Source organism: Lithobates pipiens, unplaced genomic scaffold (assembly GCF_037356315.1).
Source record: "Lithobates pipiens isolate NorthernLeopardFrog02 unplaced genomic scaffold, aLitPip1_a1.2 Scaffold_22, whole genome shotgun sequence".
Classification (NCBI taxonomy): domain Eukaryota; kingdom Metazoa; phylum Chordata; class Amphibia; order Anura; family Ranidae; genus Lithobates; species Lithobates pipiens.
The window spans coordinates 48,903,723-48,928,308 of NW_027507784.1; positions in this window are offsets into that span (position 1 = coordinate 48,903,723).

The following is a 24,586-nucleotide window of genomic DNA, read 5'->3' on the forward strand; positions in this document are numbered from 1 at the left end:
CTGGAAGGATGCTGGGGATCCCATGCAAACATAATTGATGGGTGCAGGGTGTGTGAGCTAATGATTTCAGCTTGTGAACTGCACCATGTGTCTTACTGGTTTTTACATCTTAAAGTGGTTGTAAACCCTTTACAACCACTTTAACCTACAGGTAAGCCTATATTAAGGCTTACCTGTAGGTGCTTGAAATATCTCCCAGACCTGCGCAGTCTAGAAGATATTTGCACATGCGCCGGAGATAGAAAAGGCACGATGTGCCGTTTCTAGCTCGGGTCATTCCGTTAAAGGTGGCTCCTGTGCACATGCGCAGGAGTGACGTCACGCAACGTCACGCGACTCTGGAAGGAAGAGGGGTGAAGAATGGACGCTCTCTACTAGCGAGGAAATACGGGACATCGTGGGCTTCTTCTGCAGATAAGTGTCACATAATGGGCTACTATGCGATGCATAGTAGCCATTATACTTTACCTTTGCAGGGAAACAAAGAGGAAGTAACAACCATCAGGGTTTACTTCCTCTTTAAATCTACATACCTGAAAGTCATGAACTTTTCTATGAAACACACCTGGGGCTAAAGTAAGGCCTTGTTCTGAAAATCAAAGAAAGCTTTTAGAGGTACATTAATGGTATATTGGTACATAGGGGAGCTGGAATTTAGAAAAACAAGGTGATTTTTTATTTATTTTTATTTTTTATTTCTTTAATTGGTTTCTGGCCTAGACTAATATCATACATTCCCGGAGTCCTCATGAGCATTTTATTTCCTTGCATCTGGAGGAGGGGGAAGAGGGGTTTTCTCAGCTTAGCACACTCTCCTGCCTGCATACCTGAGTACCTGAGTTAAGGGCAGATGGATTCCAGGAAATAAATGTTACATTAATCATCTGTCCTTCCTCAATATGGCCACAGCTAAAAATGCTAGGGAGGTGTTTCTCAAAGTGATTTCTCAACAAAATAAAGCATGAAGACATGGATGGATGGGTGAGTTTACTTTCAATACTAAAAAACTAAATAGCGTTTTCGGTTTGTGGTTTTGTCAGATACAGATTAGTTCTGCATTAAAGATACTGCCCCCCCCCCCCATACTGTTATTATCAGCAACAATCTTCCCCTAAGATTACTGTATAAGTTAAATTACCATTTATTTCCCTGTAATTATTAAAGTGGAGGTCCACCCTAAAGTGGACCTTCCACTCATTGGAATCCCCCCCCCCTCCGGCGCCACAATTGGCACCTTTCAGGGGGGAGGGGGTGCAGATACCTGTACAGTACAGGTATCTGCACCCACTTCCGGCATAGATTCTGCAGAAGGTACGCCCCTTTCCGCAGAATCTACGCCCCTTTCCGCAGAATCTACGCCCCTTTCCGAAAGTCCCCCGCTGCCTGCTGGGAAACACACGGATCCCAGAGACAGCGGGGACCATCCTTATTGCGCAGCGCAACTCGCGCATGCGCAGTAGGGAACCGGGAAATGAAGCCGAAAGGCTCCACTTCCTGATTCCCATACCCAAGATTGCGGCGGCAGCACCCGAGAGACGATCGAAAGATCGGCTTCGGGTGCCGACATCGCGGGCGCGCTGGGCGGGTAAGTGTCACTATTTTAAAAGTCAGCAGCTGCAGTATTTGTAGCTGCTGGCTTTAAAAAAAAAAAAAAAAAACGGCGGACTCCCGGCGGACTCCCGCTTTAATGATATTGTGGCATTAAACAGGTCTGAGACAATTGCTGGGAGATGCCAACTTGGGTGTAACATCAGTAGAATCATCACTCAAATAACTCTCACATGTATTCCCATTCTTTTTTTTTATTATTCTTTATTTATCTCAAATTTTTTATATATACTATTTTCCCAACAAAGAGTGTATAAAACATTTTACAAAAAAGAGAAAAAGAAAAACCTTATTACACCTAAATACAAACATTTCTTAATTTCTTTATAACTTATAACTATACCATCCAAACGTTAAATACCCCTCTGCCTTCACCCGCCCCCCCCCCCCCTGCCTTGCAGATTACTTATGGGTACCATAGTTGTATCCATTATTTCTGGTCGGGTATTAGTTTTTCCCATCCTCCTATTTTTCTCTTTTTTTTTTTTTTCTTTCCCCCCTTTTTCTTCCCCTTCTCCCCTTTTTCCTTCTCCCCTTCGCCCTTTCTTTCCCTTATATTTATTGTGTAATTTCCTCTACATATCTCCAAGAGTTTTTAAATTCTTCCCATGGAATCCATTTATCTAGGCCTCCCACTTCTGCTGTTAGATCTTCGTCCCCTTCCTTATAGTATTCAATTTTTTGTATTTCATTTACATGAAAAATCCATTCCGATATTTTAGGACTTTCGGTCTCTCTCCATTTTTTTGGGATTAAATTCTTGGCGGTATCTAGAAGAATGGGGATTAACGAGGTTTTGTATAGCTTTATGGGTTCATCTGTCCCATGAAATAAAATCGTCCAAGGATCTTCTCTTATTTCCTTTTTAGTTACAATCTTTATTATCTCTATGATCTTCCTCCAATATTTTTTAATAATGGGACAGTCCCACCAAATATGGGCCATAGTCCCAGTTTTTTTACACCCACGCCAGCAATCCACAGATTGCGCTGCCACAAATTTGGCCGTTTTGTCAGGAGTAGCGTACCACCTTGATAAACATTTGTAATTTGTCTCTATCAGCTTATTATCTACTACCCCGGTGTGAGTTAATTTGAATATCTGCTTACGAATTTGAGTGCTACATTGTGACCCCAAGTCCTTTTCCCATTTTTCGATGTATGGCGGGGCCTCCCGCTCGTCTCCCTCTGAGAGAATCTTATATATTCGAGTTATATTTTTTTTTTTCGATTTTTCTCTCAGGCATAACCGCTCTAGAGGTCTCAGATCCTCTTCACTTCGAATTGGCTGAGGGAGATTTGAGATAAAGTGACTTAACTGGAGGAACCGCCATGCATCGATCTTCATAAGTTCAGTGTCTACGCTCAGTGCTTGAAATGGAATTAATCTACCATTAACTAATATGTCTTTTAATTGTGCATTTCCTTTTATTATCCAGTTACCCCCTACTTCCTGTTTTCCCGGTGTGAAGTAATCGTTTTCCTTGAGAAAAATCAACGGTGAATTGTACCCCCAATTATTTTGTGAGTGTGTGCGATCCCATATCTTAAATGCTAAACGTGTTATCTCGTGTGCGTCGGATCCTATTGTCCTATACTGTGGAGGGTTCCAAATTATACGTCCTAAAAGTGCTTGACTCATTACCTTTTCTAAACTCACCCATCTCTTTTCATTTACCTCTTTCGCCCATTCCACTACTCGTGACAAAACTACCGCATTGTAGTATCTTTTTAGATCCGGGACTGCCAGTCCCCCTTGTCTTTTCCCCCTGCTTAATACCGCCCAGCTAATTCTCGGCTTTTTAAATTGCCATATATATTTAGAGATTATATTTTTCAGTGTTCTGAAGTAGGCCTGGGAGAGCGGGATGGGCAACATTTGAAACTTATATATAATCTTTGGGACCAGAAACATTTTGACCGCGTTAATCCGTCCTAACCAGGAGAGGGGACATGTTGAGATTTTTTTTATTTCTCTTTTAATTTCATCAAGTAATGGGATATAATTATTCATGTATATTTTCCTGATCGTATTCGTGAGGTAAACTCCCAAATATTTAATTTCCTTACGCCAGGGAAAGCGGAATTCTGCCAGGAGTTTCTCCTCTTCCTGGATGCTAATATTAACATTCAAGACTTCGGACTTGCTGAGGTTTATTTTCAAATTCGATATTTTGCCGAATTTTTCCAAAGTCCCCAGCAAGTTCGGTATCGTAATCCTAGGATTGGTAATAAAAAAGAGCACATCGTCCGCATAGGCTGCGAGTTTGTGTTCATCCCTTCCCATCTCAATCCCCTTTATGTCCTGGTTGTTTCGGATAGCGGCCAGTAATGGTTCCAAAGATAAAGCAAAAAGGAGCGGGGATAACGGGCACCCCTGTCTGGTGCCGTTTCCCATTTGAAATTGAGCAGAGGATTCACCGTTAATCTTTACCGAGGCCTGCGGATGATTATAAAGTACTTGGATCCATTGGATCATTCTCGGTCCCACACCCATTACTTCTAACGTTTCTATCATGAGTCCCCAGTCTACCCTGTCAAATGCTTTCTCCGCATCTATAGACAGGAATAGACCTGGGGTCCCACTATTTTTTAGGGCCTGGAGGAGGAGCAATGCCCTTACTCCATTATCCCTCCCTTCTCTTTCGGGAATAAACCCGACCTGGTCTGGATGCACTAGTTCATTCATCTTTTCCTTCAATCTAGACGCCAATATTTTTGCGAATAGTTTTGTATCAGCATTCAATAGTGCTATCGGCCTATAACTGGAGCAGAGCAAGTGATCCTTTCCCTCCTTTGGTAATACCGTGATGGTGGCCTGTAAGGCCTCTACATTCATTTCGTATTTTGTACCTAAACCGTTCATGTATTTACATAATCTGGGGACTAATATCTCCTTAAATTTTTTATAATAAAAAGTTGTGTACCCGTCGGGTCCCGGACTTTTACCCGATGCCGTCTCCTTTAACGCTTTATGAATTTCCTCTTCTGTGATAGGTCTATCTATATTATCTCTATCACTTTCTTGTAAATGCGGTAGTTTGGGGTCGTGCAAAAACTCTTTAATAATTTCCTCATCCCCTTTACCTCGCCCCCCTTTTTGGCCTACGTTATAGAGAGCTTCATAATATTGCCTGAATACCTCCGCAATTTCCTTGGTAGTATGGACCATCTTCCCATTCTTGTCCTGAATTTTATCGATAAAGTTAGTCTCCCTCTTCCCTTTTAGCTGTCTCGCTAGATATTTACCTGTTTTATTTTTCCCATAGTATCTCTCTCTGGCTCTTCCCTCGCATGCCCTCCTTGCTTCCTGATCCATCAAGTCCTTAAGTTCCTCTCTCGTGTTGATCAGTAAATGATATGGTTCCTGCTTTTGACCCTTATGTTTTTTATGCTCTTGCTCTAATCTATAAACTTCTTTTATCAGATTCTCCCTTTTCTCTATTCTATCTTTTTTCTTTTTTGCTCCTATGGAGATGAGGATACCCCTGATGTATGCTTTATGTCCTTCCCATAGGGAGGCACCCGAAATTTCCCCTATATTATTCATCAAGAAGTAAAATTCTATTTCTTTCCGGATTATCTCTACAGTTTCTTTATCCTGTAAAAAATTTTCATTTAATCTCCATGTAAAAGGTTTTCTATGAATTCCGGGTATCCTCATCTTCATTATCACTGGGGAGTGATCTGACAGCGACACTATTCCTATCCTTGTTTCAGAGACTTCTTCTAGCAGCCTGTGCTCCACCAATATGTAGTCCAGCCTGGAGTGTGTCCCGTGCACGGGGGAGAAAAAGGTATAATCTTTTATTTTTTCATGTTGGATCCTCCAAGCATCCATCATTTGGTGTTGTTTCAGGCGATGCTTAATTATTTTCAGATTCCTCTCATTCGACCCCCTTGCACGGGACGTACTGTCCATGGCCGGATCCATACAAAAATTTAAGTCCCCTGCCAATATTACATCTCCTGATTTAAAGTCTGCTAGTCTCCGTAGTATTTGTTTCAAGTATCCAACTGGATTTTTATTTGGACAGTATACATTTGCGAGCGTAAACACCCTGTTTCCTAGTTCTCCCTTAAGGAACAAATATCGACCCTCAGGATCAGTCAGCCTATCAAGCAATGTAAATCTTGTATGTTTCTCAAATCCAATCGCCACTCCCTTCGCCCTCCTTATTGGGGAGTCCCCATAGAACCAGATCGGGAACCTATCTGAATATAAATTAGTATTCGTATCCTGGGTTAGATGGGTCTCCTGCAAGAATACCACTTCTGCACTATATTGCTGCAGTTCCTTTAAAACTTTATACCTTTTATTAGGAGAATTTAATCCTTTTACATTGTATGACAAAAACTTTACCTCAGTCATCCAAGGTTGTCTGATGGCCTATTTATTCTGTAAATTTTTACCCTACCCATAATTTTCCCTTTTTTTTCTTTCCCTCCTTCTGCAAGGCTTTTCTTTTCCCACCTAACCCCCCTCCCCACCCACCCCTCCTCACCCCCCCCTCCCCACCCACTGGCCCAATCCTGGCCTTTACTTGTCATTGGGGGGCACAGCTCCCCTCTGCAAGCAATACCTACTAGGGTGTAACTCCAACTGCGACCCTCCACTTCTGTATCCCTTCTCCCCCCACCCCTTGGGAGAAGGATTCCCCCTATACAAACAAGGAGTGGTGGAGCCCGGATCAGCCCATCCGATCCTTCCTCCTGTCAATCCCCCCCCTGCCCTTGTCTCCCCGGGCTTTCCCTCCCCCCCCCTCCCCAACCCGAAAAAAGAAAAAACAAAACAAAAAGGAAGACCATTTCAAACCAGAGCCATAGCAAAAAAAAAAAAAAAAAAAAAAGAAACAACCATCGCCCTCCACCCCCACCCCCTTATTGAATAGAGTCCCTTCACATTAAATTTCACGTGGATCTCGGGGGATCTTGGGAGGTGGAATTCCCAGTTTATTACAAAAATCTTCTAGTTCATCTAGGAACTTTAGCTTGATAGTCGTTCCCTCTCTCTGGACTAGCAGGGCTGTCGGGAACCCCCATTTGTACTTTATGTTTGCACTTCTCAACTGTTCCAATAGGGGTTTTAGTTGTCTTCTCCGTGCCAGGGTTCCTGCAGAGAGATCTGTGAAAACTTGCAGTATTGTACCCTCATATTGTATTGGAGACGGTCCTCTTAATCTGCTCCATATCTTGGCTTTATCCTCATAGAGGTGAAATTTTATGATCACGTCTCTTGGTACCTCTTCCCTTAGTCCTGGAGGTTTCCTCACTCTGTGTGCTCGATCGATCTTTAATTCTTCTCCTTCCACTCTACCTAGTAAAGGGTTAAATATCTTTGCCATTTTTGCTCCTAGATCTTCTCCCTGTTGTTCTGGCAGGGCTCTGATCCTAAGATTTTGACGTCGGCTCTGGTTCTCCTGTTCCTCCATTCTATATAAGATATCCCTGTGAGCCTCTTGCATCCTTCTAGTTTGCAATTGTAAGTCTATTATTTCCTGAGCCTGTTTAACCGTTAGTTCCTCTGTTTCTTCTATCCTCCTTAACAGGTGTCCCATATCCGTCCTTACGGTTGAAATCTCTGCTTTGATTGTATGTTCCAAGCTCGTGAACATTTCCTGTATTTCGCCTTTTGTTGGTATTTGGGAAATATCCCTCTGCTCCTTTCCCTTACCATCCGAATCCAAATCCAACTCCTCACCGGAAGTGTCAGCCTGTGACCCAACTAATCTTTCTGCCTCCTTCCTCTTCTCTCGTGTGCCCAGCTGTTTTTTTTCTATACCAGGACTTTTTTGGCTGGTTTCTTTAAGGTACTTCTGGATTGTACTTGTATTTAGACTCTCTCTTGGGTTTTTGGGATCATTAACTTTTGGGTTTCTTCCCCTCATGTTGTCCCTCTTTATCTTTCTCCTCCCCAGGATTCCCCTTTCACTTAGTGATCACTGTATAAGTATCGGGGAATGTCTGAGACCCCCTCTTTTTCTCTTTTCTTTTCCAGGGATTCTTCACTGACGGTCTGCCGTTGGTGCACTCTACCGACAATAGGGGAGATTACCTGTACTTCACCGTGTCCTTAAATATACTCCTTATGTGTCCATGTCTTGGCTATAATGGCCCAAAATATGTCACCAAAAAAAAAAAAAAAAAGAGAAAGAGAGAGAGAGTACCGAGCAAAAGGCTTTTACCTTTGTCACACTGAAGTATTCCCTTGATAATGAGATATGGAGAAAAAAAAAAGGGACCAGAGGTACTAATTCCTCAGCACTATTTTTGAAACCTTCAGATTCACCTTCAATAAGGAGACACAGGTGCAACACATAGTCAATATCATCCTCTGCTTCTCATCTCATTCTAGCGCTAAGCATAGTGACTGTACTATACCGGCCTCAAACACAGATGATGCTCAGTAGGAACATAAGGGAAAAAAAAAAAAAACAGGAAAACAGGAAAGACACTCAATTCAAAAGTGTTTCAAGGTTCCCGGCAGAACTTTTCAAGGCTTATTAAGCCTATACATTTTAACCCGTCTTCTCAGGGAAACTATTTATTAAGATCTCAGCTTCGTTTTCCAGTCCATCCGCTTTATCCAGCTAATTTCTCCTGAGTACACGTATTTTAAATGCACGTTTCCGCTCCATGGAACATAGTTCTACAGGTTTCAATTAACACTGCTCACCTGTATTACTCCTGTTATACTGCTGCTGTGTATTTAACAGGCCTTGAAGTAACATTCAGGGTATAAGCAATGCTTAGATCTAACCTGTTTGTCGTCTTCTTTGAATTCAGATTCTTCAGCTCACAGGGAAATCTCAGCGTCGGGTGTACGGGGGGGGGAGGGGGAGATCCGGGGGCTCCGTTCGCTCCAGCGAGGTCCTCAGCTCCGTCAGCCGGCGGTACGCCTCCGAGTCCCGCTGGAGGAGTACTCAGTCTCGTGCGTGCAGCGTTCGATTGCAGGAGAAGGGGTTGATGCTGGCTGCATTACGGAGCGCTGCGCTCTCACACCGCACCCAGCTCCGATCGATACGGCGGGTCCTCCTCCATCCGCTCGCGTGGAAGCCGCAGTCAGGCTCCTCCCCTCTCACGTGCACAGCATGACCGCGTCCGTCAGATAACGGAAGACATCTTTTGGTATTCCCATTGGAATGTATTCCCATTCTATCCTTTATTTATATTGTAGGCTAACTGAACAGGTTTTCATTTATCTGATTGTAGGAGCTTGCACTCAGCAGAACACTCAGTAATGCCAGCAGTGGCACCCCTACTCTGCACATATTCCAATCCACTTCTGCATTGCTTATATTTTCAGTACTCTGCTCCGACTGGCACTTCATTTTTATTATTAGGTGCACAGATAATAAATAGCTGATCTTGCCTAAAATCCTAATGTTTACTTACTGGAAACTGTGAAGGCTCTAAATAGGCCTAAATAGCAGTAGGGGAAGGGGCAGCAGTAGGGGCTGGCACACAAGTGGTCAGATACACTACCTACTAAAGCTACACAGGTCACAACACACAAAACATTTTTTTTTTTATGTTTGTGAAAATGCAAGGGCTTATTATTATATACTGCTACTGTATAAGGCTGGATTCACACCAATGCATTTTTAGTGCTTTTTGCATTTTGCAGATTTGCACTACAGTCCATTTAACATGGTTTCCTATGGAACACATTCTATTGGGCAAATCTGCAAAATGCAAAAAACACTAAAACTGCATAGGTGTGAATCCAGCCTAAGGTTATCAGCTAAAAAGTGAGGTCTGGTGACAGGGTCTCTTTAACCAAATGTCTACCAGGGCAATTTAAATCAGAGGCCCTGGAGAATAAAACAGTGGTAGTTGCAATTTTTTATGTCACACATTATTTGCGCAGTTATTTATCAAACGCAGATTTTTGGGAAAAAAAATATAATATAAATGTTTTTGGTAAAATATAACAGATGGGGTTGTGTTGAGTAAATAGATACTAAGCATTTAAAGTCTTAAAACTGCACGGGACCATGAAATAGAAAAAAACGACGGTACTCAAAATTCTCCATAGGCGACGGTTTAAAAGCTTTTACAGGACAGGTTACCAGTTTAGAGTTAACAATGACAGCGGCCCTAGAATTATTGATCTCACTTTGATGTTCACAATTAGAGTTGGGCTGAACACCTCCTGGTTCAGTTCGTACCAGAACTCTCGAACATCGCAAAACTTCGGACCTGAACTCCAAATCCTATTAAAGTCTATGGGACCCGAATATGAAAAATCAAAAGTGCTCATTTTGAAGGTTTATATGCAAGTTATTGGCCATAAAAAGAGTATGGGGGTCCTGGTACTGCCCTTGAGGACATGTATCAATGTAATGTTTTTTTTTAAAGATAATTTTTACATGAGCAGGGATGTTAATGATGCTTAAAGTGGTGCATCAGTACTGTGTATAGAACCTGCTGCAGCAAAACTGACATTTATAAAGAAAAAAAAAAAAGACATACCATTGTAGGCAATAGAAAAATGTTATATAAAAAAAAAAAAACGGCGTGGGAGTCCCCCACCAATCAATTCCTGGTATAGATTTTAGGGTCTGGTATGGATTTTAAGGGCTAAAATGTAAATAACAAAAAACGGCATGGGGTCCCCCGAGATCAACACCGGACCCTTATCCAAGGATGCTGCAGACCAGGAAAGGGGAGAAACAAGCGAGTGCCTCCCCCCTCTTAAACCATACCATTCCACATGCCCTCAACATGTTGATGGGAACAAAAGCTTCTTCCCGACAACCATGGGCTGTGGTTGTGGGGGTCTGCGGGCAGAGGGCTTATCAGAATCTGGAAGCCTCCTTTAACTAGGGGACCCCCAGATCCCAGCTCCCCATGTGAACGAGTATGAGGTATATTGTATCCCAGGGGCGGATCCAGAGTCTAGTCTCGGGAGGGGCACTTCTATAAAATATGTTTTTTTGGGGGCAATTTATATGGGAAATGGCTGGTATTGGCACTTCAATCATTACGGCACCATGGCTGTTATGGTGTCAGGATGATTGAAGTGCATTATTTCTATTAATACATTGTAATATAAAATTAAATGGTTCAACTCACCATTAATGCAGAATCAGTGGGAGCCCTGAGGGTGTCTTTCGCCATGTCGCCTGCCACCAAACACGGATTATCACTTGCCACGTCACTTGTCACCAAATGCGGATTGTTACTTGCCACGTCACCTGCCACACATTGCGGATTGCCACTTGCCACATCACTTGTCACCAAATGCGGATTGATACTTGCCACGTAGCCTGCCACACATTGCGGATTGTCACTTGCCACGTCACCTGCCACACATTGTGCATTGTCACTTGCCACATAGCCTGCCACACATTGCAGATTGTCACTTGCCACGTCACCTGCCACACATTGCGGATTGTCACTTGCCACGTCACCTGCCACACATTGCTGATTGTCACTTGCCACGTAGCCTGCCACACATTGCGGATTGTCACTTGCCACGTCGCCTGCCACACATTGCTGATTGTCACTTGCCACGTCGCCTGCCACACATTGCTGATTGTTACTTGCCACGTCGCCTGCCACACATTGCGGATTGCCACGTAGCCTGCCACACATTGCGGATTGTCACCTACTGTGTCACTTTTCTGCCAAGGTGTTCTTTTGTTGAATCCAGAGTGAAGATAGGCAGCAGAGAGATGATGTAATCTCTCTGCTGCACACAGCTTCCTGCACAGTGAGGGCGGAACTGGAGGGATGCAGAGCAGTGAGAAATTATGTCATCTCCCTGCTCCCCTGCCTGCTGGCTTCCTGATTGGCCAGCAGCCCTCCTACGCCACCAAGCTGCCCCCCCTCACCCGTCCACTCAGCGCAGCCAGTCACCAGCGGAACCGGCCACGCTGGCACCCGCGAAACCGGCCACGGGTACCCGCAGGACCAGCCGCGCTAGTACCCGCGGAACCGGCCGCGCTAGTACCCGCGGAACCGGCCCTGCTGGTACCCGCGGAACCGGCCGCGCTGGTACCCGCGGAACCGGCCGCGCTGGTACCCGCGGAACCGGCCGCGCTGGTACCCGCGGAACCGGCCGCGCTGGCACCCGCGGAACCGGTCGGGCTGGCACCCGCTGGCCATATTCTCGGAGGGGGCAATTGCCCGTTGCCCCCCCTGGATCCACCACTGTTGTATCCATTCACCAAAAAGCGCACACACGACACACACACAGATTTTTTTGACAATTCCTTTATTAAAAATAAAAAAATCAATGTCTCCCGACGTAGATCTATCGTCAATCAGGATGCCCGCTACCACTGCTAAACCCCAGAAAAAAAATAAAAAGCTCCACCCAGGACAAAAGCTAAACTGCTGACTACAGGCTTCAACGTTTTTCTATTGACGGCAATGTTTTTTTTTTTTTTTTCATTCAGCTGTTAGCAGGGAAGCCCGTTGACAGCTGATGACTCATCCGTTGTTAAGGATGCTGCAGCCCGCTTCCTGGCCCGCTTCTTAACAACCAGCTATTCACTGTGCCCCAATTGGACAAAGCTTAGAATGCACTGTGCACTGTGCACTGTACTGTACAAACATTACAGCTTTTGACAAATCGTTGCAAATAATCCCTGCAATGTGTCTAATATGTTTATTTCCTATGATCCTCACTCCATCTAGTGGCCAAAATACAGTATTTCCCTGAAATACCTCAATCAAGAAAATACTTTATTATGGCCACTAGCTGGGGCTGACGATCAAAGAAAATAAACATATTAGACTCATTATGGGTATTATTCACGGTGGCTGTACAAATGCTATAACTTTTGTACAGCAGATTTCTTTTATAAATGACCCCTAGACTACCATGATGGCAATGATAACAGTGGAAATATTATTGTACTGAAAATGCCTTTAGGTCGTATTTCTAATGTACTATATGATAAAATATGAAATTATTAGCTTTTAGAGTTTGTGTACATGAATACATTTTGCATTTGTGAAGCATTTTTGAAGGATCTAAAAGTCAATGTTTAAATTGGGTTTTAAGGACCGCAATTAACTTGTCTTTGCTGATGCGTTTGCTATGTGTTCAAATTTTTTTTTTTATTCTCCTGTTTTTTAACCGCTTCCGTTCTTTTAAACAAACCATTGGGAGTCGGTGTGAATGGCATGTATGGTAAAAGCAATGTAAATATCTCAAAAGCAGTGCATTTTGGATGGAAATCATCTAAAAGTTTGCTTTCTTGTGGCCACATTGGACTTGTTTGTGTCTAATGCCTGTGTACACAAGCTTTTATAGGTATGAGGTGTTGAATGACAGCAAAGCCTGTCACACCTATCTCTTTTATGAGTTAACATGCTGACTCTGCCATGGTAACTGAAAAATCGCTTAAAGGTCGCAGGATTAGAGTAGGGCTTAAACACGACACTCCCATAATACATCAACTGCTTTAAACTGTAAGAACCAAATGCTGATTCTACCTCAACTACTCTCATAATTTTTTAAAGCATCATATTTATTATTACAGTACAGGTGCTCTTTAACATACAAATGACCTTGAGATTTCCCTACATGCATTGCTTCGTTTCTGAAGGTGCCGGGGCCATACAAATCAGGTTAGGGTGATCTCCAGCAGCCATTTTTTTTCTGTACGGATATGGCTTCCTAGTGACTAATGATCACCCCTGGCATAAAGGATAATCTGAAAAAAATGGAATGGCCAGGAGGACACTGCAACATGAAGAATCATGAAAAGAAGAAAGAAAGATGATTAAATATAATTATTAAGAAGGTTGCATAGCAAATATGCTACAAGGAGAAAAATGTAAAAAAAAAAAAAAAAGAAGAAAAGAAGAAAAGTCGAATGTGGGCATTACAGGGCAAAGACGGGAAGTAGATCACTTACTCTACAATGCTTCAGTATATATCCATAGAAATTTATTAGTGGCAGACAGAGGGGAACTGGCTATGCAGCATGTAACAATAAATCATCTTACACCTTAAAATCCTAGCAGAAAAACAGCATATTTCATGCAAAATAGATATATGGAACCTAGGCGCATTCTGAGGCTCGGTGCCACCTAGGAAAACACCAGCACGGGTTCTGCGCTGCTTCTTCAATGGAGAAAGCAGCTTTTAGCTATAAAGCATGGTGAGAATATTATCTTACACCTCCGCAAGGGGCACCACCTAAGGCCAAATTCTCTTCTGGCCTCATTATAGGAGCTGAATGGTTTAAAGTCCAATCGAATCAAGCAAAAAGCAAATACATTCACTCAGTAGAGTGCAAAAAGGTTAAATGTAGGTTTTTTTTTTTTTTTTTTTTTTTTAATGCTTACTGAGCTTGCTTAGTAGTTAAAGCGGAGTTCCGCTGAAAGAAAATAAAAGTCATCAGCTGCAAATACTACAGCTGCTGACTTTTAATAATTGGAGACTTATCTGTCCCAGGGTCCAGCAATGCGGGGGAACGAAGCACCGCTCACCTCCCCCTCTTCTCTGCGGCGCCGGCACTTTCAATGTGGACGCCCGGCTGTGGCTTCACAGCCGAGCACCCACTGAGCATGAGCGAGCCGCGCTGCGTTCTGTGACTGGCTGGGCAATCATTTGGGACCTGTGACGTGTCCCAGATGATTGCCAAGAGGGAGGGGGGAGAGGTGAACTTCCTTCCGGCACCATGGGTCTCCTTCACTTAAAGCAGAAGTTCCATTTTTGGGTGGAACTCCGCTTTAAAGCCTACATTTAGTTAAAATGTTCTATTTTGAAATTAGCGCGAGGGATAGTGCGTACATTCAACCCCTTGTGCTGATGGCTGCTGTCTTAGTTGAAATCCTCCAAGCTTTGCCCCCCGGGCATAGTAAAGTGTTTGTTAAGCCTTTTTTTTTTTAAACTGCCAGCCGCTCTATTAGAGGCTGGCATACAACACTGTGTAAATCTTTTCTAAAAATGACCAGTGTAAATAGTTATTTAGAGCTGTCTTCAGGATGGCCACATGATTCGCAGGTCGCTTTCCAGCACCGATACATGGCTACTGCAGGAGCGACCGTAATCTCCCTCTGACGTCAGCCGTGGAGATCACGTGGCCGCTCGGCTCCTCCTGCAGAAGCAATGTCTCGGAGCTGTAAAGCAGATTTTTTTCTGTAATTGCTGTAAACAAACATGTAAACAAAGGCTGCAATGCTGCAGCCTTTGGAATCTCCTCTTACTGCCGATCCGCTGTGAGATGAGAAAGAGTGTGTAGTACAGTGCTATGGCACAATCAAAAAATAAGGAAAAAAAAAACAGTATTGTACTGCTCTAGTTGGTGATCAGACATGCAGTATGCTTGCATTGCCTCCTCCCTGCCTGTTTTAACCCCATAAATGCTGGACTACCACGCCGCAACTGTGTGCTTTGTGTGTGGCCCCATTCAGTTGAATGATTTACTCTTGGTAGGCAGTAGAACCCACCAGTCCTGTGCCACAATTAGGCCTCAGTCACACAGGGCGTATCAATCCATACCCTATGGGAGAGCCATGTTTACCATGAGGGCTTACTTCCATGTCTATTGATCCCAATCTGACATCTGTGGAGGTGCAAGGTCAAAATGCAGACAGTGTGAGTTCGGAGACATGAAACTGCACAGAAGTCAAATTGGAAGCAGCTGTGCCCAGTGTCAAGGGACTGCCTGCATAGGGATGCACAGAGCACCTCTGCATTCCCATATGGGTACACGGGGCCCTTGCATGGCGTGTGTATTGATAAACCCTGTGTGAATGAGGCTTTAATAGTCAAGCTAGTCACAGTGTCTCCAATTACTGCCAACGCCAATCTCAGTTTCACCAAAAGGCCTAGTTCACTTGGGCAGTATCAATGCGTACCCTGTGCGAGGGCCTTGTTTACCTGCATGGGGATGAACAGCAGGACCATTGATGCCTAATGGGATGCAGCAGTTGCAAGGACACAGCTTCTGCTCCCAATCTGACATCCATGCTGGTGCAGTGCAATGCCCCGAATGCAGACAGTGTAATCAGCCAGTCACAGTGTCCCTTATCACCATCACAACAGTCACAGTGTTGCCAGACCAGTGTGGCCAGCAACATTGTTACTGATCACTGCCACACCAGTGACAATGTCCCCAGCCCAGTGTGGCCAACAACAATATTCCTGTTTACTACCCACATCGGTGCCACTGTGCAGTGCAGTCATCAACAGTGCCCCTGAATTCTGCTACATCAGTACAGTGTCACTAGTGCCAGTGCAGCCAGCAATATTGCTTTGCCTGCTCCCTGTACTGACCTTCATTTCTTTTGTTGACCATGTTTCTGCCTGCTGTCTGGATCAGTTCTTTGTCGGTTGATTGACCATGTCTCTGCCTGTCACCTGACCTGACCCATCTGCATGTTCTGCTGACTACATTCCTGAGAGACACCAGTCCCAGCCAATGCCTGTGGACGACTGCACTACTGGAACCACAGGACCTACCGGTAGTTTTTTTCACCCTTTGTGCACAAATGCATTCCTGGGGGTTGCCAAGTACCAGTAAGCTAGGCTAGTTTGGCTTATAGGAATGGGGACTGCTATAGGTGACACGCACCATGCCTCTTAAAAAATACATTGAGGTGTTCAATTTCCAAAATGTAGTCATTTTTGTGGGCATTTTCATTATCAAAAATGTTATAGGTACTCAGGACGTTACATGCATAATTTCTGCCTCTAGAAATCTGGATGGTGCTCCTTGGATTTTGGGATCCTCTTTGTGGTTAGGCTGTGAAAAAGTCTCACACATGTGGTACCCCCATACTTGGGAAGAGTAGAAGAATGTGTTTGGGGTGTAATTGTAAGTATGCTTGCACTGTATATGAGAAATAACTTGTTAAAATTAACATTTTGTAAAAAAAACAAAAAAAAACAAATCTAAATATTCCACTTACTTTTATCATTTTCCAAAGAATTTTGGTAACCAATTGCAACCAAAAAATCACCAAGTCTCTTCCTAAATATCTTGAATTGTTTACATTCCAAAAAGGTCATGTTGGGGGTATTTGTACTGTCCTGGCAGATTAGCACCTTTATATATTTAATAGGCAGTCAGAAAATCAGGATTGATCCATTTTGTAACTAAAGAATAATAGCAGAATACATTTTGGTCTAAATTAATGAAGAAAGACTATTTATTTGCATAGTTTTAAAACAAACTAAAGTAAAATGTTTTTTATTTCACATTTCTTTTATCACAAAAAATGAAAAACCTAGTGATGATTAAACACCATCAAAAGAAAGTTTTATCTGTATCACAAATTGTATTAAATCCTTCTGGGTACAAAGTTGAATGACTGAGTAATTGTCATTCACAGAGTGGCCACTGAAATCTGAAAAATGTCATGGACTGAAAGGAAGTGAAACACTCCTGTCTTGACGTGGTTGAACAAAAGTGAGTACACCCTTAAGTGAAAATGTCCAAATTGGGCCCAAAGTGTCAATATTTTGTGTGGCCACCATTATTTTCAAACACTGCCTTAACCCTTTTGGCCATGGAGTTCACCAGAACTTCACAGGTTGCCACTGGAGTCGTGTAACATAAGAATAAAAACCCTGAATTTAGCACCTCCCACATTTGACAAAACAAAAAACTCTCACAGCCCACCGTACATCTCAATAAGGCAAAAAGTTTAATGGTATGAAAAAGTTATGGAAAGCTACATGTAAAAACACACATATGACAAGACACATACAGTGCCTTGCGAAAATATTCGGCCCCCTTGAACTTTTCAACCTTTTGCCAAATTTCATGCTTCAAACATAAAGATATAAAATTTTTCTTTTTTGTGAAGAATCACCAACAAGTGGGACACAATTGTGAAGTGGAACGAAATCTATTGGATTTTTGAAACTTTTTTAACTAATAAAAAAATGAAAAGTGGGGCGTGCAAAATTATTCGGCTCCTTTGCGTTAATACTTTGTAGAGCCACCTTTTGCTGCGATTACAACTGCAAGTCGCTTGGGGTATGTCTCTATCAGTTTTGCACATCGAGAGACTGAAATTCTTGCCCATTCTTCCTTGCAAAACAGCTCGAGCTCAGTGAGGTTGGATGGAGAGCGTTTGTGAACAGCAGTTTTCAGCTCTTTCCACAGATTCTCGATTGGATTCAGGTCTGGACTTTGACTTGGCCATTCTAACACCTGGATACGTTTATTTGTGAACCATTCCTTTGTAGATTTTGCAGTATGTTTGGGATCATTGTCTTGTTGGAAGATAAATCTCCGTCCCAGTTTCAGGTCTTTTGCAGACTCCAACAGGTTTTCATCCAGAATGGTCCTGTATTTGGCTGCATCCATCTTCCCCTCAATTTTAACCATCTTCCCTGTCCCTGCTGAAGAAAAGCAGGCCCAAACCATGATGCTGCCACCACCATGTTTGACAGTGGGGATGGTGTGTTGAGGGTGATGAGCTGTGTTGCTTTTACGCCAAACATCGTTTTGCATTGTGGGCAAAAAGTTCGATTTTGGTTTCATCTGACCAGAGCACCTTCTTCCACATGTTTGGTGTGTCTCCCAGATGGCTTGTGGCAAACTTTAGACAAGACTTTTTATGGCTATCTTTGAGAAATGGCTTTCTTCTTGCCACTCTTCCATAAAGGCCAGATTTGTGCAGTGTACGACTGATTGTTGTCCTATGGACAGACTCTCCCACCTCAGCTGTAGTTCTCTGCAGTTCATCCAGAGTGATCATGGGACTCTTGGCTGCATCTCTGATCAGTCTTCTTGTCTGAGCTGAAAGTTTAGAGGGACGGCCAGGTGTTGGTAGATTTGCAGTGGTCTGATACTCCTTCCATTTCAATGATCGCTTGCACAGTGCTCCTTGGGATGTTTAAAGCTTGGGAAATCTTTTTGTATGCAAATCCGGCTTTAAACTTCTCCACAACAGTATTACGGACCTGCCTGGTGTGTTCCTTGGTCTTCATGATGCTCTCTGCACTTTCAACAGAACCCTGAGACTATTACAGAGCAGGTGCATTTATACAGGGACTTGATTACACACAGGTGGATTCTATTTATCACGATCAGTCATTTAGGACAACATTGGATCATTCAGAGATCCTCGCTGAACTTCTGGAGTGAGTTTGCTGCACTGAAAGTAAAGGGGCCGAATAATTTTGCACGCACCACTTTTCAGTTTTTTATTTGCTAGAAAAGTTTAAATTATCCAATAGATTTCGTTCCACTTCACAATTGTGTCCCACTTGTTGGTGATTCTTCACAAAAAATTAAAATGTTATATCTTTATGTTTGAAGCCTGAAATGTGGCAAAAGGTTGAAAAGTTCAAGGGGGCCGAATACCTTTGCAAGGCACTGTACATTGCTAAAAGAATATGACCACCTCTACGGTTGTACTGGTGAAACCATAAGTGCCATTGTGTTGCATACATTATATATAATGTCCTCTATAGAATCACTAGGCTACTTGGTGAAAAAAAAAAAAAACATGGATGGAATTTTACACCCTGGCAAATGGCAAAATTATCCTGTGGGGTAAGGGGTTAAAGATGATCCACAGAAGGCATGGATGTGGCACCAAAATCCCAGCTCCAAATGAACACAGACCAATGGCAAATGGTAAAAACAATCAAACACTGGATTGAATGTATCCGGAGGCTAATAGTGGCCTAGAGGAGGTTCAAATGTCAGGAACAAGATTTGAGACTGAGTAAAGCAGTGATTCTCAACCAGGGTTCAGTGGAACCCTAGGGTTCCTCCAGAGGTTGCTAGGGGTTCCTTCAGCATTGGGCAATTTCTGCCTCTCAGATAAGTTCCCACTCACACCATTGATCTTTTTAGCTATCTGTAAGTAGGTAATTCTTCCCAATGACCACAAGTGTAAGGACCATTCTTCCCACTGACCATCACACTAATGTATCATGAGTTGTAGATTTCTCATTTTTAGCAGGGGTTCCCCGAGACCAGAGAACTATTTTAAGGGTTCCTCTGTGTTGAAAAGGTTGAGAAAGGCTGGAGTAAAGTGTCTTTCATATATTCATGTGTGTGTATATATATATATATATATATATATATATATATATATATATATATATATATATATATATATATATATATATATATATATATATATATATATATATATACAGGTATAGTCATATACTGGCCATTGCTGGGTCTCTGTACTTCTCTGTGCAATGAATGAAGGTTGGGAATAGTGAGAAGAGATGAAGGGTTCTGCACATAGCTTCCTGAATACATCACAGCAAACTAACTCAGTCCTTGTTCTCTCAAGTGCCCTCAGCTTTGATGCAAGCAGTAGGCTAGCTCTTAAAATTAAAATGCCTTGAGAGGTGAATGTGAGTCAGTAGCAGTGGGCGTTCCTATACAGGCTTCATTTGAATGCAGACTGCCTTAGGTAATGCCCATATGTGTTGCTGGGCCTCCATGATTGAAACTGAAATCCAATGAATGAAAGCTGCAGCTTCTAATACACACTGTGAAAAGCTCATAGTGTATAGTAAAGTCAGAGCAAGCCATTTCAGTACAGGAGAGGTGCCTGTGCAAATGTGCAATGCTAACAATAAGGCAGACACTTTTAGGCAATCACAATCCTTAAACCACTTCAGCTCCGGAAGGTTTTACCCCCTTCCTGCCCAGGCCATTTTTTTGCAATACAGCACTGCATTAATTTAACTGACAATTGTGCAGCGACGCTGTACCCAAATAAAATATATGTCCTTTTTTTCTCCACAAATAGCGCTTTCTTTTGGTGGTATTTGATCACCTCTGTGGTTTCCATTTTTTGCGTTATAAAATAAAAAATAATATATATTTATATATTTTTTACTTCCTGCTATAAAACATATCCAATAAAAAAATTTAAAACATTTCTTCATAAATTTAGGCCAATATGTATTATGCTAAATCTCAATTGGCATGTATTGATTGGTTTTGCGCAAAAGTTATAGCATCTACAAACTATGGGATAGATTTAGGGACTTGTTATTTTTTTTTAACTATACTAGTGATGGCGGGGATCAGTGATTTTTAGCAGGACTGTGACATGGCAGCGGACAAATCTGACACTAAGTGACACTTCTTAGGGACCAGTGACACCAATACAGTGATCAGTGCTAAAAAAAATGCACTGCAGGGAAGGGGTTAACATCAGGGGAAATCAAAGAGTTAAAGAGTTAAATGTGTCCCTAGGTGGTGCTTTCTAACTGTGCTTTGACTAAAGGAAAACAGAGATCCTTGTTTCTGCTTAGCACACAAGATTTCCATTTTCCCCTCTGGCAGAACGATGGTCTGTCTTGTTTTCATAGGCGGATGCGGTTCTGCATCTCTCCAAATGCCGATGTGATTTTGTGCTTAAGAGCCTCCCTGCCGCATTATATGTATGTGGGGCGGTCCTTAAGTGGTTAAATCATTTGTATAAAGTTCACTGAATATAGTTCCCATACTGTCTTGTAATATGGGGCCTGGTCTTGTTTTATCCCTTTTATATGATATTCGGTGTATATTTTCCGTCTACTTGAGCTGCGCACATGTTTCTCAAGATAATATAATTACTTACCGCTATGAAAATGACATGCCTCTCCCAGGAAGACAGACCGTTTTCATATCGCCAGAATCGTTTTCTACGCACTCTTTGCAATAGAAAATGCCTGAGGGAACATTACAATTAGGACAGACCTTGTGTTGATTACTTTGTACTATTAAGCCTGAACATGCAATCACTTTATAACAGCTATCATTACATTTAATACTTGGCAATATGGCTTTCATAAAACTTCAGTCTTAATTACTGTTACAAAGCTCCGGCATGATTTCTCTTTCCCTTAACAGATTCATTTAGAAATGCAATATAAATAAAAGAATATAAACTAATGTGGATAGACTATCACATTTAGAGAGCACCTCATCCCGCGGTTATTGGGAAAATGATTGGAGCAAATGGGATGGGACTATAACGGTGCGGCAATCAGAGAAATAATTTTTAGGTATGATCTTCAAAATTTGAGTTTTGCCCTATATACTGGGCTTCTTCAGGAGAGGCTATCTGCTAAAATCTCAGCCTTCTAGTAGCCAGAAGATATACAAATAAGGAACCACAGTTATAATAAATTCACTATATATTATTGCAAGAATCATTTTACATTTCATTGAACTTCATGTACACATATGCACATAATGTCTGCCCAGTATGCTTACCCTGTGTTTCTAAAATCACACTTAGCACAGCAGTAACAAGCAAGTAGTCCCTTTTCTTAGTACCTATTTGTTTGTTTTTATAGGTAAAACCGGATGTGCTTTTTGCATTATTTTTTTTTTTTTTATTTATGTATATCTATTGCTGTCTAATAATTGAAGTGCTTTTCCGCTAAGCCTTAGTTTTGGGTGCCTGCACGGATGCCCGGGGTATATGCTGGGTGTTTACACCTGGTGCTACCCTGATCCTTGTTCCACCATATGCTGTCCTGCCTGGAACCTCTTGTTCCCCTTATGTACATTCACTTCTCTCCCAGCGTGATTTATACCATCATTGACCGTACATACCATCAATGACACTAAACATACAGACAGAGCTACAATGGAATGGTTTAGAGCAAAGCATATTCATGTGTCAGAATGGCCCAGTCAAAGTGCAGACCCAAATTCAATTGAGAATCTGTGGCAAGACTTGAAAATTGCTGTTCACAGATGCTCTCCATCCAATCTGACAGATCATGAGCCATTGTTTAAAAAAGAATGGGCAAAAATGTCACTGTCTAGATGTGCAAAGCTGGTAGAGACATCCCCAAAAAGACTTGCAGCTGTAATTGCATTGAAAGGTGGTTCTGCACAGTATTGACTCAGGGGGACTGAATACAAATGTATGCCCCACGTTTCAGATATTTATTTGCAAAAAATGTTGAAAACCACTTATCATTTTCCTTCCACTTCCCAACTATGTGCCACTTTCTGTTGATCTATTACATAAAATCTCAATAAAATACATTTACTTTTTTGGTTGTAACATGACAAAATGTGGAAAATTTCAAAGGGTATGAATACTTTTTCAAAGCACTATGTAGGGCAGTGCACAGAGATCAGTAGTATGTAGGGCAGTGTACAGGGGTCATTAGTATGTAGGCCAGTGTACAAAGGTCAGTAGTATGTAGGGCAGTGTACAGAGGTCAGTAGTATGTAGGGCAGTGTACAGAGGTTAGTAGTATGTAGGGCAGTGTACAGAGGTCATCAGTATGTAGGGCAGTGTGCAGGGATCAGTAGTATGTTGGGCAGTGTACAGAGATCAGTAGTATGTAGGGCAGTGTACAGAGGTCAGTATTATGTAGAGCAGTGTACAGGGATCAGTAGTATGTAGGGCACTGTACAGAGATCAGTAGTATGTAGGGTAGACATGGGCGCCATCAAAAAATGAGTTTTGTTTTGTTTTGTTCCGTTCCATTTCGTATTAAAAAAAAAATAGTATTTTGTTTTTTTTGCCCGAAAATTAAATTCGGATTTATAAAAAATACGAATTTTAGTTAGATTCATAAACCTTTTGTTAAAATAACAACAGTTTGTTATGATGAATTTATCATTATGAGGGGCTCCCACCATCCCTGTGCTGTGCTGACTTCCTATGTAGGGCAGTGTACAGGGGTCAGGGGTATGTAGGGCAGAGGTCAGTAGTATGTAGGGCAGTGTATGGAGGTCCGTAGTGTGTAGGCCAGCTTTCAGAGGTCCACAGTATGTAGGGAATCCCAGTACAGCTATTAGTCCTCCTAGGATACACACAATCCACCGATGCCCCCCCCCCCCCCCAAAAAAAAAAAAAAAAAGAAAGGAACCCATCAGCTATTAGTTTCCATACCACCACTATGATAGCTGCTGACCATGGGTGATGCTTGAACAAAGATGGTGCGAGGGAAGAAAAAGGTAGTTTAAGGGCATTACTATGTTTTCTGTGAGAAGCAATAATAGGAGTTCTATTTATAAAACATTCATTGGAGCAAGAATTCTGCCCGTAATTTCTCTAATAGGGTATTCCTTATGCTCACCAGCTCCACCTAGTGCCACAATGTGGTATAGTTTTCTTGAAATTCCTCCATAAGAAAATATACAACATTTTGATATACATTTGATACTGAATCAACTTTAGATTTTGACAGTTGTCTGTCTTTATTTCTGTAAATACAAGGTCCCTTTAAAAAAAAAAAAATAAGGAGTACAATTAAAGCAGTCCCTAGTAAAAAAGAATTAATTGCAGCTTAGTTTGTAGTCACAGCATGGTCTCCACGTGGTGGAACCTATAGTTAAGCACAGCCTAAAGTCCACTTCCTGTAACATGTATTTCATAGATATTGTTTGTATACTTCATATATTTATACATAAGCCATGAATTTCTTCTCGTAAAAAAAATTACAATGTAAATGTGAATTTGGAGACAATAACTGTAACCTGTAATAATATTAATTACACAATAAAGATTTTCTATTGTCCTTCTTGAATCATTTCGCTTGGAACCGACTGTTTGATGAGAAGTAGAAAGAAAAAACATGCCTGACTTTGCTTGACATAGCTTGACATCTTTAACCTTATGGAAATGTTTATTAAGTTATTTATTTATAGCAAGCACAAATATATCTTATCCGAGACAGGATGTCTTGCGAGGTCTTGGTCACACCATAATAAAATACAGGGGCAAAATAAATTATGGACACAATATATCACAAAACCAAAGTAGTTATAAGTGTAGTTAAAAAGTAAAAGAACCTCAGGAGCCAAGGAAAAATATTGCTGTGATGTCTTCCTTTACGTTCTTGAGTGCTTACTGTGGACATCTATTCTAAGGTTTCTTTCATAAATAAACTGTACATTACACAAAATGGTTTTACATTATTGGAAACTTTTGTTCAAGTAGATGTAGACCCTTTATAACCCTGTTTAGCAGTGGCAGCTGGTGCTGGGGGATTTTGGGGGGGGCACAGACGGGCCCCTCCAGGTCCGCACTCACCCTACAATGGAGCTCCCCTGGACTGTCCA